Source organism: Salminus brasiliensis, chromosome 5, assembly GCF_030463535.1.
Source record: "Salminus brasiliensis chromosome 5, fSalBra1.hap2, whole genome shotgun sequence".
NCBI lineage: Eukaryota > Metazoa > Chordata > Actinopteri > Characiformes > Bryconidae > Salminus > Salminus brasiliensis.
In genome coordinates, this window is record NC_132882.1 from 37,276,532 (window position 1) to 37,290,464 (window position 13,933).

Here is a 13,933-nt window from a genome sequence, read left to right on the forward strand (position 1 = left end):
AAAGAAAGCCAGTCGGACACCGTTTGAGATGCACACAAGCACTCACAGCTGGAGGTGGATAGCCCCTTGTTAGCCAGATTCAATTGGAGGTAAAAAGGTGTGTCATGAGATCCTGCAAATAAGAAAGACAAAAAAGAAAGACAATACATGTATAGAAACCGAATGTTCACTTACCTGTTACACAGTTGCAAATGAAAGACAGCCAGTCGGACACCGTTTGAGATGCAGACAAGCACTCACAGCTGGAGGTGGGAAGACCGTTGTTGGACAAATCCACTTTCAGGTAAAAAGGTGCATCAAGGGATCATGTGTGACAAGAAAGAAAATCAGTATATGTATAGAAAGAGAATTAACACATACCTGTTACACAGTTGCAGATTAATTGCAAGCCATCAAGGGATCCTGTGTGACAAGAAAGAAAATCAGTATATGTATAGAAAGAGAATTAAAACATACCCGTTACACAGTTGCAGATTAATTGCAAGCCAGTCAGACACTGTTCCAGTTGCAGACAACCACTCACAGCTGAAGATGGAGAGCTCCTTGTTGGCAGGATCCACTTTCAGGTAAAAAAAGGTGCATCAAGGGACCCTGTGTGACAAGATTCAAAATTAGTATATATATAGAAAGAGAATTAACACGTACCTGTTACACAGTTGCAGATTAATTGCAAGCCAGTCTCACACCGTTCCAGTTGCAGACAACCACTCACAGCTAAAGATGGAGAGCTCCTTGTTGGCCGGATCCACTTTCAGGTAAAAAAAGTGTGTCATGAGATCCTGCAAATAAGAAAGACAAGAAAGAATGTCAATATATGTATAGAAACCGAATGTTCACTTACCTGTTACACAGTTGCAAATGAAAGAAAGTCAGTCGGACACCGTTTGAGATGCAGACAAGCACTCACAGCTGGACGTGGATAGACCGTTGTTGGACGAATCCACTTTCAGGTAAAAAGGTGCATCAAGGGATCCTGTGTGACAAGAAAGAAAATCAGTTTATGTATAGAAAGAGAATTAAACACATACCTGTTACACAGTTGCAGATTAATTGCAAGCCAGTCAGACACCGTTCCAGTTGCAGACAACCACTCACAGCTGAAGATGGAGAGCTCCTTTCTGGCCGGATCCACTTTCAGGTAAAAAGGTGTGTCATGAGATCCTGCAAATATGAAAGACAAAAAAGAAAGTCAATATATGTATAGAAACCGAATGTTCACTTACCTCTTACTCAGTTGCAGATGAAAAGAAAGCCAGGCAGACAGAGTTCTAGATGCAGACAACCACTCACAGCTTGAGATGTATAGCCCCTTGTTAGCCAGATTCAATTTGAGGTAAAAAGGTGTGTCATGAGATCCTGCAAATAAGAAAGACAAAAAAGAAAGTCAATACATGTATAGAAACCGAATGTTCACTTACCTGTTACACAGTTGCAAATTAAAGAAAGTCAGTCGGACACCGTTTGAGATGCAGACAAGCACTCACAGCTGGAGGTGGGTAGACTGTTGTTGGACAAATCCACTTTCAGGTAAAACGGTACATCATGGGATCCTGATAAACTGTGTGACAAAAATGAAAATGAATGTATGTATAGAAACCGAATGTTCACTTACCTGTTACTCAGTTGCAGATTAATTGCAAGCTAGTCAGACACCGTTCCAGTTGCAGACAACCACTCACAGCTTGAGATGGAGAGCTCCTTGTTAGCCAAATTCAATTTGAGGTAAAAAGGTGTGTCATGAGATCCTGCAAATAAGAAAGACAAAAAAGAAAGTCAATACATGTATAGAAACCGAATGTTCACTTACCTGTTACACAGTTGCAAATTAAAGAAAGTCAGTCGGACACCGTTTGAGATGCAGACAAGCACTCACAGCTGGAGGTGCATAGACCGTTGTTGGACGAATCCACTTTCAGGTAAAAAGATGCATCAAGGGATCCTGTGTGACAAGAAAGAAAATCAGTATATGTATAGAAAGAAAATTAACACATACCTGTTACACAGTTGCAGATTAATTGCAAGCCAGTCAGACACCGTTTGAGATGCAGACAAGCACTCACAGCTGGAGGTGGATAGCCCCTTTTTGGACGAATCCACTTTCATGTAAAAAAAGGTGTATCAAGGGATCCTGTGTGACATGAATGAAAATCAGTATATGTATAGAAAGAGAATTAACACATACCTGTTACACAGTTGCTGATTAATTGCAAGCCAGTCAGGCACCGTTCCAGTTGCAGACAAGCACTCACAGCTGAAGATGGAGAGCTCCTTGTTGGCCGGATCCACTTTCAGGTAAAAAGGTGTGTCATGAGATCCTGCAAATAAAAAAAGACAAAAAACAAAGTCAATATAAGTATAGAAACCGAATGTTCACTAACTTGTTACACAGTTGCAAATGAAAGAAAGCCAGTCGGACACCGTTTGAGATGCAGACAAGCACTCACAGCTGGAGGTGGATAGCCCCTTGTTGGACGAATCCACTTTCAGTTAAAAAGGTGCATCAAGGGATCCTGTGTGACAAGAAAGAAAATCCGTATATGTATATAAAGAGAATTAACACATAACTGTTACACAGTTGCAGATTAATTGCAAGCCAGGCAGACAGAGTTTCAGATGCAGACAAGTACTCACAGCTAGAGAAGTATAGCCCCTTGTTAGCCAGATTCAATTTGAGGTAAAAAGGTGTGTCATGAGATCCTGCAAATAAGAAAGACAAAAAAGAAAGTCAATACATGTATAGAAACCGAATGTTCACTTACCTGTTACACAGTTGTCAAGTCAAGTCAAGTCAAATTTATTTGTATAGCGCTTTTTACAACTGTTGTCGTCACAAAGCAGCTTTACATAATTATTACTTAATAAAGAACAGAGACAGAGAAGAAAGAAGAAATAACATGAAGCGTCAAAGACCCCCGTGAGCAAGCCAACGGCGACAGTGGCAAGGAAAAACTCCCTCAGAGCTGGAGGAAGAAACCTTGGGAGGAACCAAGACTCACAAGGGGGACCCATCCTCCTCTGGCCAGACTGTTTTAAACATTAATGATAAAAATTACCAAACCAGGTACAACAGAAAGTTAATAGTTGTGATATTAATAGTGTCAGACAGGCACGAGTCCATCTAGGTTTCAGCACGGCCACCAAACAGGCAGCAGCGGCTGGCGGGTGAGCCATGGGTGGTGGCGGGTTGGGGGGGACCCGCTGGCTGGACTGGTAGGTGGCAGCTGGTTAGATGCAGGTAGAGGGGACCTCAGCGGGCAATCTTCCTGCAGATCGGGCTGGGTGGCCATTTACTCGGGGAAGGTAAAGAGAGAGAAGTTAGTTCTAAGAGGAATTTTATGGAGTGCAGAGAATGTTGATCATCAGCATCTGGGTATGTCTGATGACTCCGGCAGGTCTGATTATCACAGCATAATTAAAAGGAGAGAGCCAGAAGGTAACACGGACACGGGCGTACCCTGAGAACACCAGCATCTATCTGCTCCACCGTCAACAAACCTGAGTGATCGCGTGTAAGCAGCGAGACGACAGCTCCAGCATCTCAGAGTACTACAATTCCCTGGGTCCGCGAACCCCTGGACCTGCAGCCCTTATCTAAGAAACATTAATTACCAAAAGCTAAACTAAACATATAAGTTTTCAGTTTAGATTTAAAGATTGAGACTGTGTCTGAGTCCCGAACATTATCTGGAAGGTTATTCCAGAGCTGGGGGGCTTTATAGGAAAAGGCTCTTCCCCCTGCTGAGGTTTTCAGAATTTTGGGAACGCGTAAGAGGCCAGCACCCTGAGATCTAAGTAGTCTTGATGGTTCGTAATATACTATAAGATCCTGCAGGTACTCAGGAGCGAGGCCATGTAGGGCTTTATATGTTAATAAAAGAATTTTGTATTCAATACGGAATTTAACTGGGAGCCAATGAAGTGCTGATAGAACTGGACTGATATGGTCAAATTTTCTAGTTTTAGTAAGGACCCTGGCTGCAGCATTTTGCACCAGCTGAAGTTTATTGAGGTTCCTGCTGGAACAACCTGACAGTAACGCATTACAGTAATCTAGCCTTGAGGTAATAAAAGCATGTACTAGCTTTTCTGCGTCTTGTAGTGATAAGGAGTTTCTTAGTTTGGAGATGTTCCTAAGCTGCATAAAGGCTGTTCTACTAATATTAGCTATATGTTGCTCAAATGATAAATCTGAGTCGAATGTGACGCCAAGATTTTTAGCTGCTAAACCAGGAATGATGGGAGAATCTGCCAAGTCTAACATTAAGTCTGATAGTTTATTTCTAGAGTCTTTTGGACCTAAAAGGAGAACTTCGGTTTTGTCACTGTTAAGGAGAAGGAAGTTATGTGACATCCAGAGTTTTATATCCTTTACACAGTCCTCCATTTTCTGTAGTCTAAATTTATCGTCAGGTTTGGCTGATATATAGAGCTGTGTGTCATCTGCATAGAAGTGGAAATTAACGCCATGTCTGCTTATAACTGAGCCCAGTGGTAACATGTATAATGTAAATAATAGTGGTCCTAAAATTGAGCCTTGCGGAACTCCATATCTTACTTCTGTGTAGTTTGAAGATAAATCATTTATCTTTACAAATTGGAAGCGTCCCGTTAGATATGACTGGAACCATGATAGGGCTGTCCCTGTGATTCCAACCATTTTCTCTAATCTTTCTAGTAATATAGAATGATCTATTGTATCAAAGGCTGCACTAAGGTCTAGTAGGACTAATAAAGATACGTAGCCTTGATCAGAGGCAAGAAGGAGATCATTCGTAATCTTCACTAGGGCTGTCTCTGTGCTGTGATTGAGTCTAAATCCAGACTGGAATTTCTCATACATGTCATTTTTACTCAGGTATAAGCAGAGTTGTTGGGCCACAGCTTTTTCTAATATCTTAGATACGAATGTTAAGTTTGAGATGGGAATTGTTAAGTTTGAGTTGCAAATTTTGAGTTGCAAATTAAAGAAAGTCAGTCGGACACCGTTTGAGATGCAGACAAGCACTCACAGCTGGAGGTGGATAGACCGTTGTTGGAAGGATCCACTTTCAGGTAAAAAGGTGCATCAAGGGATCCTGTGTGACAATAAAGAAAATCAGTATATATATAGAATGAGAATTAACACATACCAGTTACACAGTTGCAGATTAATTGCAAGCCAGTCAGACACCGTTCCAGTTGCAGACAACCACTCACAGCTGAAGATGGAGAGCTCCTTGTTGGCCGGATCCACTTTCAGGTAAAACGGTGCATCATGGAATCCTGATAAACTGTGTGACAAAAATGAAAATCAATGCATGTATAGAAACCGAATGTTCACTTACCTGTTACTCAGTTGCAGATTAATTGCAAGCCAGTCAGACACCGTTCCAGTTGCAGACAACCACTCACAGCTGAAGACGGAGAGCTCCTTGTTGGCCGGATCCTATTTTTCAGTAAAAAGGTGGGTCATAAAATCCTGAAAATAAGTAAGACAAAAAAGAAAGTCAATATATGTATAGAAACCGAATGTTCACTTACCTCTTACTCAGTTGCAGATGAAAAGAAAGCCAGGCAGACAGAGTTCTAGATGCAGACAAGCACTCACAGCTTGAGATGGAGAGCCCCTTGTTAGCCAGATTCAATTTGAGGTAAAAAGGTGTGTCATGAGATCCTGCAAATAAGAAAGACAAAAAAGAAAATCAATACATGTATAGAAACCGAATGTTCACTTACCTGTTACACAGTTGCAAATTAAAGAAAGTCAGTCGGACACCGTTTGAGATGCAGACAAGCACTCACAGCTGGAGGTGGGTAGACCGTTGTTGGACAAATCCACTTTCAGGTAAAAAGGTGCATCAAGGGATCCTGATAAACTGTGTGACAAAAATGAAAATCAATGTATGTATAGAAACCGAATGTTCACTTACCTGTTACTCAGTTGCAGATTAATTGCAAGCTAGTCAGACACCGTTCCAGTTGCAGACAACCACTCACAGCTTGAGATGGAGAGCTCCTTGTTAGCCAAATTCAATTTGAGGTAAAAAGGTGTCATGAGATTCTGCAAATAAGAAAGACAAAAAAGAAAGTCAATACATGTATAGAAACCGAATGTTCACTTACCTGTTACACAGTTGCAAATGAAAGAAAGTCAGTCGGACACCGTTTGAGATGCAGACAAGCACTCACAGCTGGAGGTGCATAGACCGTTGTTGGACGAATCCACTTTCAGGTAAAAAGGTGCATCAAGGGATCCTGTGTGACAAGAAAGAAAATCAGTATATGTATAGAAAGAGAATTAACACATACCTGTTACACAGTTGCAGATTAATTGCAAGCCAGTCAGACACCGTTCCAGTTGCAGACAACCACTCACAGCTGAAGATGGAGAGCTCCTTGTTGGCCGGATCCAGTTTCAGTTAAAAAGGTGTGTCATGAGATCCTGCAAATAAGAAAGACAAAAAAGAAAGTCAATATATGTATAGAAACCGAATGTTCACTTACCTGTTACACAGTTGCAAATGAAAGAAAGCCAGTCAGACACCGTTTGAGATGCAGACAACCACTCACAGCTGAAGATGGAGAGCTCCTTTTTGGCCGGATCTACTTTCAGGTAAAAAGGTGTGTCATGAGATCCTGCAAATATGAAAGACAAAAAAGAAAGTCAATATATGTATAGAAACCGAATGTTCACTTACCTCTTACTCAGTTGCAGATGAAAAGAAAGCCAGGCAGACAGAGTTCTAGATGCAGACAAGCACTCACAGCTTGAGATGTATAGCCCCTTGTTAGCCAGATTCAATTTGAGGTAAAAAGGTGTGTCATGAGATCCTGCAAATAAGAAAGACAAAAAAGAAAGTCAATACATGTATAGAAACCGAATGTTCACTTACCTGTTACACAGTTGCAAATTAAAGAAAGTCAGTCGGACACCGTTTGAGATGCAGATAAGCACTCACAGCTGGAGGTGGATAGACCATTGTTGGACGAATCCACTTTCAGGTAAAAAGGTGCATCAAGGGATCCTGTGTGACAAGAAAGAAAATCAGTATATGTATAGAAAGAGAATTAACACATACCTGTTACACAGTTGCAGATTAATTGCAAGCCAGTCAGACACATAGTTCCAGTTGCAGACAACCACTCACAGCTGAAGATGGAGAGCTCCTTGTTGGCCGGATCCACTTTCAGGTAAAACGGTGCATCATGGAATCCTGATAAACTGTGTGACAAAAATGAAAATCAATGCATGTATAGAAACCGAATGTTCACTTACCTGTTACTCAGTTGCAGATTAATTGCAAGCCAGTCAGACACCGTTCCAGTTGCAGACAACCACGCACAGCTGAAGATGGAGAGCTCCTTGTTGGCTGGATCCACTTTTACGTAAAAAGGTGGGTCATGAAATCCTGAAAATAAGAAAGACAAAAAAGAAAGTCAATATATGTATAGAAACCGAATGTTCACTTACCTGTTACACAGTTGCAAATGAAAGAAAGTCAGTCGGACACCGTTTGAGATGCAGACAAGCACTCACAGCTGGAGGTGGATAGCCCCTTGTTAGCCAGATTCAATTGGAGGTAAAAAGGTGTGTCATGAGATCCTGCAAATAAGAAAGACAAAAAAGAAAGTCAATACATGTATAGAAACCGAATGTTCACTTACCTGTTACACAGTTGCAAATTAAAGAAAGTCAGTCGGACACCGTTTGAGATGCAGATAAGCACTCACAGCTGGAGGTGGATAGACCATTGTTGGACGAATCCACTTTCAGGTAAAAAGGTGCATCAAGGGATCCTGTGTGACAAGAAAGAAAATCAGTATATGTATAGAAAGAGAATTAACACATACCTGTTACACAGTTGCAGATTAATTGCAAGCCAGTCAGACACATAGTTCCAGTTGCAGACAACCACTCACAGCTGAAGATGGAGAGCTCCTTGTTGGCCGGATCCACTTTCAGGTAAAACGGTGCATCATGGAATCCTGATAAACTGTGTGACAAAAATGAAAATCAATGCATGTATAGAAACCGAATGTTCACTTACCTGTTACTCAGTTGCAGATTAATTGCAAGCCAGTCAGACACCGTTCCAGTTGCAGACAACCACTCACAGCTGAAGATGGAGAGCTCCTTGTTGGCTGGATCCACTTTTACGTAAAAAGGTGGGTCATGAAATCCTGAAAATAAGAAAGACAAAAAAGAAAGTCAATATATGTATAGAAACCGAATGTTCACTTACCTGTTACACAGTTGCAAATGAAAGAAAGTCAGTCGGACACCGTTTGAGATGCAGACAAGCACTCACAGCTGGAGGTGGATAGCCCCTTGTTAGCCAGATTCAATTGGAGGTAAAAAGGTGTGTCATGAGATCCTGCAAATAAGAAAGACAAAAAAGAAAGACAATACATGTATAGAAACCGAATGTTCACTTACCTGTTACACAGTTGCAAATGAAAGAAAGCCAGTCGGACACCGTTTGAGATGCAGACAAGCACTCACAGCTGGAGGTGGATAGCCCCTTGTTAGCCAGATTCAATTTGAGGTAAAAAGGTGTGTCATGAGATCCTGCAAATAAGAAAGACAAAAAAGAAAGACAATACATGTATAGAAACCGAATGTTCACTTACCTGTTACACAGTTGCAAATGAAAGAAAGCCAGTCGGACACCGTTTGAGATGCAGACAAGCACTCACAGCTGGAGGTGGATAGCCCCTTGTTGGAAGAATCCACTTTCAGGTAAAAAGGTGCACCAAGGGATCCTGTGTGACAAGAAAGAAAATCAGTATATGTATAGAAAGAGAATTAACACATACCTGTTACACAGTTGCAGATTAATTGCAAGCTAGTCAGACACCGTTCCAGTTGCAGACAACCACTCACAGCTTGAGATGGAGAGCTCCTTGTTAGCCAAATTCAATTTGAGGTAAAAAGGTGTCATGAGATCCTGCAAATAAGAAAGACAAAAAAGAAAGTCAATACATGTATAGAAACCGAATGTTCACTTACCTGTTACACAGTTGCAAATGAAAGAAAGTCAGTCGGACACCGTTTGAGATGCAGACAAGCACTCACAGCTGGAGGTGCATAGACCGTTGTTGGACGAATCCACTTTCAGGTAAAAAGGTGCATCAAGGGATCCTGTGTGACAAGAAAGAAAATCAGTATATGTATAGAAAGAGAATTAACACATACCTGTTACACAGTTGCAGATTAATTGCAAGCCAGTCAGACACCGTTCCAGTTGCAGACAACCACTCACAGCTGAAGATGGAGAGCTCCTTGTTGGCCGGATCCACTTTCAGGTAAAACGGTGCATCATGGAATCCTGATAAACTGTGTGACAAAAATGAAAATCAATGCATGTATAGAAACCGAATGTTCACTTACCTGTTACTCAGTTGCAGATTAATTGCAAGCCAGTCAGACACCGTTCCAGTTGCAGACAACCACTCACAGCTGAAGATGGAGAGCTCCTTGTTGGCCGGATCCTATTTTTCAGTAAAAAGGTGGGTGATGAAATCCTGAAAATAAGTAAGACAAAAAAGAAAGTCAATATATGTATAGAAACCGAATGTTCACTTACCTCTTACTCAGTTGCAAATGAAAGAAAGTCAGTCGGACACCGTTTGAGATGCAGACAAGCACTCACAGCTGGAGGTGGATAGCCCCTTGTTAGCCAGATTCAATTGGAGGTAAAAAGGTGTGTCATGAGATCCTGCAAATAAGAAAGACAAAAAAGAAAGACAATACATGTATAGAAACCGAATGTTCACTTACCTGTTACACAGTTGCAAATGAAAGAAAGCCAGTCGGACACCGTTTGAGATGCAGACAAGCACTCACAGCTGGAGGTGGATAGCCCCTTGTTAGCCAGATTCAATTTGAGGTAAAAAGGTGTGTCATGAGATCCTGCAAATAAGAAAGACAAAAAAGAAAGACAATACATGTATAGAAACCGAATGTTCACTTACCTGTTACACAGTTGCAAATGAAAGAAAGCCAGTCGGACACCGTTTGAGATGCAGACAAGCACTCACAGCTGGAGGTGGATAGCCCCTTGTTGGAAGAATCCACTTTCAGGTAAAAAGGTGCACCAAGGGATCCTGTGTGACAAGAAAGAAAATCAGTATATGTATAGAAAGAGAATTAACACATACCTGTTACACAGTTGCAGATTAATTGCAAGCTAGTCAGACACCGTTCCAGTTGCAGACAACCACTCACAGCTTGAGATGGAGAGCTCCTTGTTAGCCAAATTCAATTTGAGGTAAAAAGGTGTCATGAGATCCTGCAAATAAGAAAGACAAAAAAGAAAGTCAATACATGTATAGAAACCGAATGTTCACTTACCTGTTACACAGTTGCAAATGAAAGAAAGTCAGTCGGACACCGTTTGAGATGCAGACAAGCACTCACAGCTGGAGGTGCATAGACCGTTGTTGGACGAATCCACTTTCAGGTAAAAAGGTGCATCAAGGGATCCTGTGTGACAAGAAAGAAAATCAGTATATGTATAGAAAGAGAATTAACACATACCTGTTACACAGTTGCAGATTAATTGCAAGCCAGTCAGACACCGTTCCAGTTGCAGACAACCACTCACAGCTGAAGATGGAGAGCTCCTTGTTGGCCGGATCCACTTTCAGGTAAAACGGTGCATCATGGAATCCTGATAAACTGTGTGACAAAAATGAAAATCAATGCATGTATAGAAACCGAATGTTCACTTACCTGTTACTCAGTTGCAGATTAATTGCAAGCCAGTCAGACACCGTTCCAGTTGCAGACAACCACTCACAGCTGAAGATGGAGAGCTCCTTGTTGGCCGGATCCTATTTTTCAGTAAAAAGGTGGGTGATGAAATCCTGAAAATAAGTAAGACAAAAAAGAAAGTCAATATATGTATAGAAACCGAATGTTCACTTACCTCTTACTCAGTTGCAGATGAAAAGAAAGCCAGGCAGACAGAGTTCTAGATGCAGACAAGCACTCACAGCTTGAGATGTATAGCCCCTTGTTAGCCAGATTCAATTTGAGGTAAAAAGATGTGTCATGAGATCCTGCAAATAAGAAAGACAAAAAAGAAAGTCAATACATGTATAGAAACCGAATGTTCACTTACCTGTTACACAGTTGCAAATTAAAGAAAGTCAGTCGGACACCGTTTGAGATGCAGATAAGCACTCACAGCTGGAGGTGGATAGACCGTTGTTGGACGAATCCACTTTCAGGTAAAAAGGTGCATCAAGGGATCCTGTGTGACAAGAAAGAAAATCAGTATATGTATAGAAAGAGAATTAACACATACCTGTTACACAGTTGCAGATTAATTGCAAGCCAGTCAGACACATAGTTCCAGTTGCAGACAACCACTCACAGCTGAAGATGGAGAGCTCCTTGTTGGCCGGATCCACTTTCAGGTAAAACGGTGCATCATGGAATCCTGATAAACTGTGTGACAAAAATGAAAATCAATGCATGTATAGAAACCGAATGTTCACTTACCTTTTACTCAGTTGCAGATTAATTGCAAGCCAGTCAGACACCGTTCCAGTTGCAGACAACCACTCACAGCTGAAGATGGAGAGCTCCTTGTTGGCCGGATCCACTTTTACGTAAAAAGGTGGGTCATGAAATCCTGAAAATAAGAAAGACAAAAAAGAAAGTCAATATATGTATAGAAACCGAATGTTCACTTACCTGTTACACAGTTGCAAATCAAAGAAAGTCAGTCGGACACCGTTTGAGATGCAGACAAGCACTCACAGCTGGAGGTGGATAGCCCCTTGTTAGCCAGATTCAATTGGAGGTAAAAAGGTGTGTCATGAGATCCTGCAAATAAGAAAGACAAAAAAGAAAGACAATACATGTATAGAAACCGAATGTTCACTTACCTGTTACACAGTTGCAAATGAAAGAAAGCCAGTCGGACACCGTTTGAGATGCAGACAAGCACTCACAGCTGGAGGTGGATAGCCCCTTGTTGGAAGAATCCACTTTCAGGTAAAAAGGTGCATCAAGGGATCCTGTGTGACAAGAAAGAAAATCAGTATATGTATAGAAAGAGAATTAACACATACCTGTTACACAGTTGCAGATTAATTGCAAGCTAGTCAGACACCGTTCCAGTTGCAGACAACCACTCATAGCTGAAGATGGAGAGCTCCTTGTTGGCCGGATCCACTTTCAGGTAAAACGGTGCATCATGGAATCCTGATAAATTGTGTGACAAAAATGAAAATCAATGCATGTATAGAAACCGAATGTTCACTTACCTGTTACTCAGTTGCAGATTAATTGCAAGCAAGTCAGACACCGTTCCAGTTGCAGACAACCACTCACAGCTAAAGATGGAGAGCTCCTTGTTGGCCGGATCCACTTTCAGGTAAAAAAGGTGTGTCATGAGATCCTGCAAATAAGAAAGACAAGAAAGAAAGTCAATATATGTATAGAAACCGAATGTTCACTTACCTGTTACACAGTTGCAAATTAAAGAAAGTCAGTCGGACACCGTTTGAGATGCAGACAAGCACTCACAGCTGGAGGTGGGTAGACCGTTGTTGGACAAATCCACTTTCAGGTAAAAAGGTGTGTCATGAGATCCTGCAAATAAGAAAGACAAAAAAGAAAGTCAATATATGTATAGAAACCGAATGTTCACTTACCTGTTACACAGTTGCAAATTAAAGAAAGTCAGTCGGACACCGTTTCAGATGCAGACAAGCACTCACAGCTGGAGGTGGGTAGACCGTTGTTGGACAAATCCACTTTCAGGTAAAACGGTGCATCATGGGATCCTGATAAACTGTGTGACAAAAATGAAAATCAATGTATGTATAGAAACCGAATGTTCACTTACCTGTTACTCAGTTGCAGATTAATTGCAAGCTAGTCAGACACCGTTCCAGTTGCAGACAACCACTCACAGCTTGAGATGGAGAGCTCCTTGTTAGCCAGATTCAATTTGAGGTAAAAAGGTGTGTCATGAGATCCTGCAAATAAGTAAGACAAAAAAGAAAGTCAATACATGTATAGAAACGGAATGTTCACTTACCTGTTACACAGTTGCAAATGAAAGAAAGTCAGTCGGACACCGTTTGAGATGCAGACAAGCACTCACAGCTGGAGGTGGGAAGACCGTTGTTGGACAAATCCACTTTCAGGTAAAAAGGTGCATCAAGGGATCCTGTGTGACAAGAAAGAAAATCAGTATATGTATAGAAAGAGAATTAAACCCATACCTGTTACACAGTTGCAGATTAATTGCAAGCCAGTCAGACACCGTTCCAGTTGCAGACAACCACTCACAGCTGAAGATGGAGAGCTCCTTGTTGGCCGGATCCACTTTCAGGTAAAACGGTGCATCATGGAATCCTGATAAACTGTGTGACAAAAATGAAAATCAATGCATGTATAGAAACCGAATGTTCACTTACCTGTTACTCAGTTGCAGATTAATTGCAAGCCAGTCAGACACCGTTCCAGTTGCAGACAACCACTCACAGCTGAAGATGGAGAGCTCCTTGTTGGCTGGATCCACTTTTACGTAAAAAGGTGGGTCATGAAATCCTGAAAATAAGAAAGACAAAAAAGAAAGTCAATATATGTATAGAAACCGAATGTTCACTTACCTGTTACACAGTTGCAAATGAAAGAAAGTCAGTCGGACACCGTTTGAGATGCAGACAAGCACTCACAGCTGGAGGTGGATAGCCCCTTGTTAGCCAGATTCAATTGGAGGTAAAAAGGTGTGTCATGAGATCCTGCAAATAAGAAAGACAAAAAAGAAAGACAATACATGTATAGAAACCGAATGTTCACTTACCTGTTACACAGTTGCAAATGAAAGAAAGCCAGTCGGACACCGTTTGAGATGCAGACAAGCACTCACAGCTGGAGGTGGATAGCCCCTTGTTGGAAGAATCCACTTTCAGGTAAAAAGGTGCACCA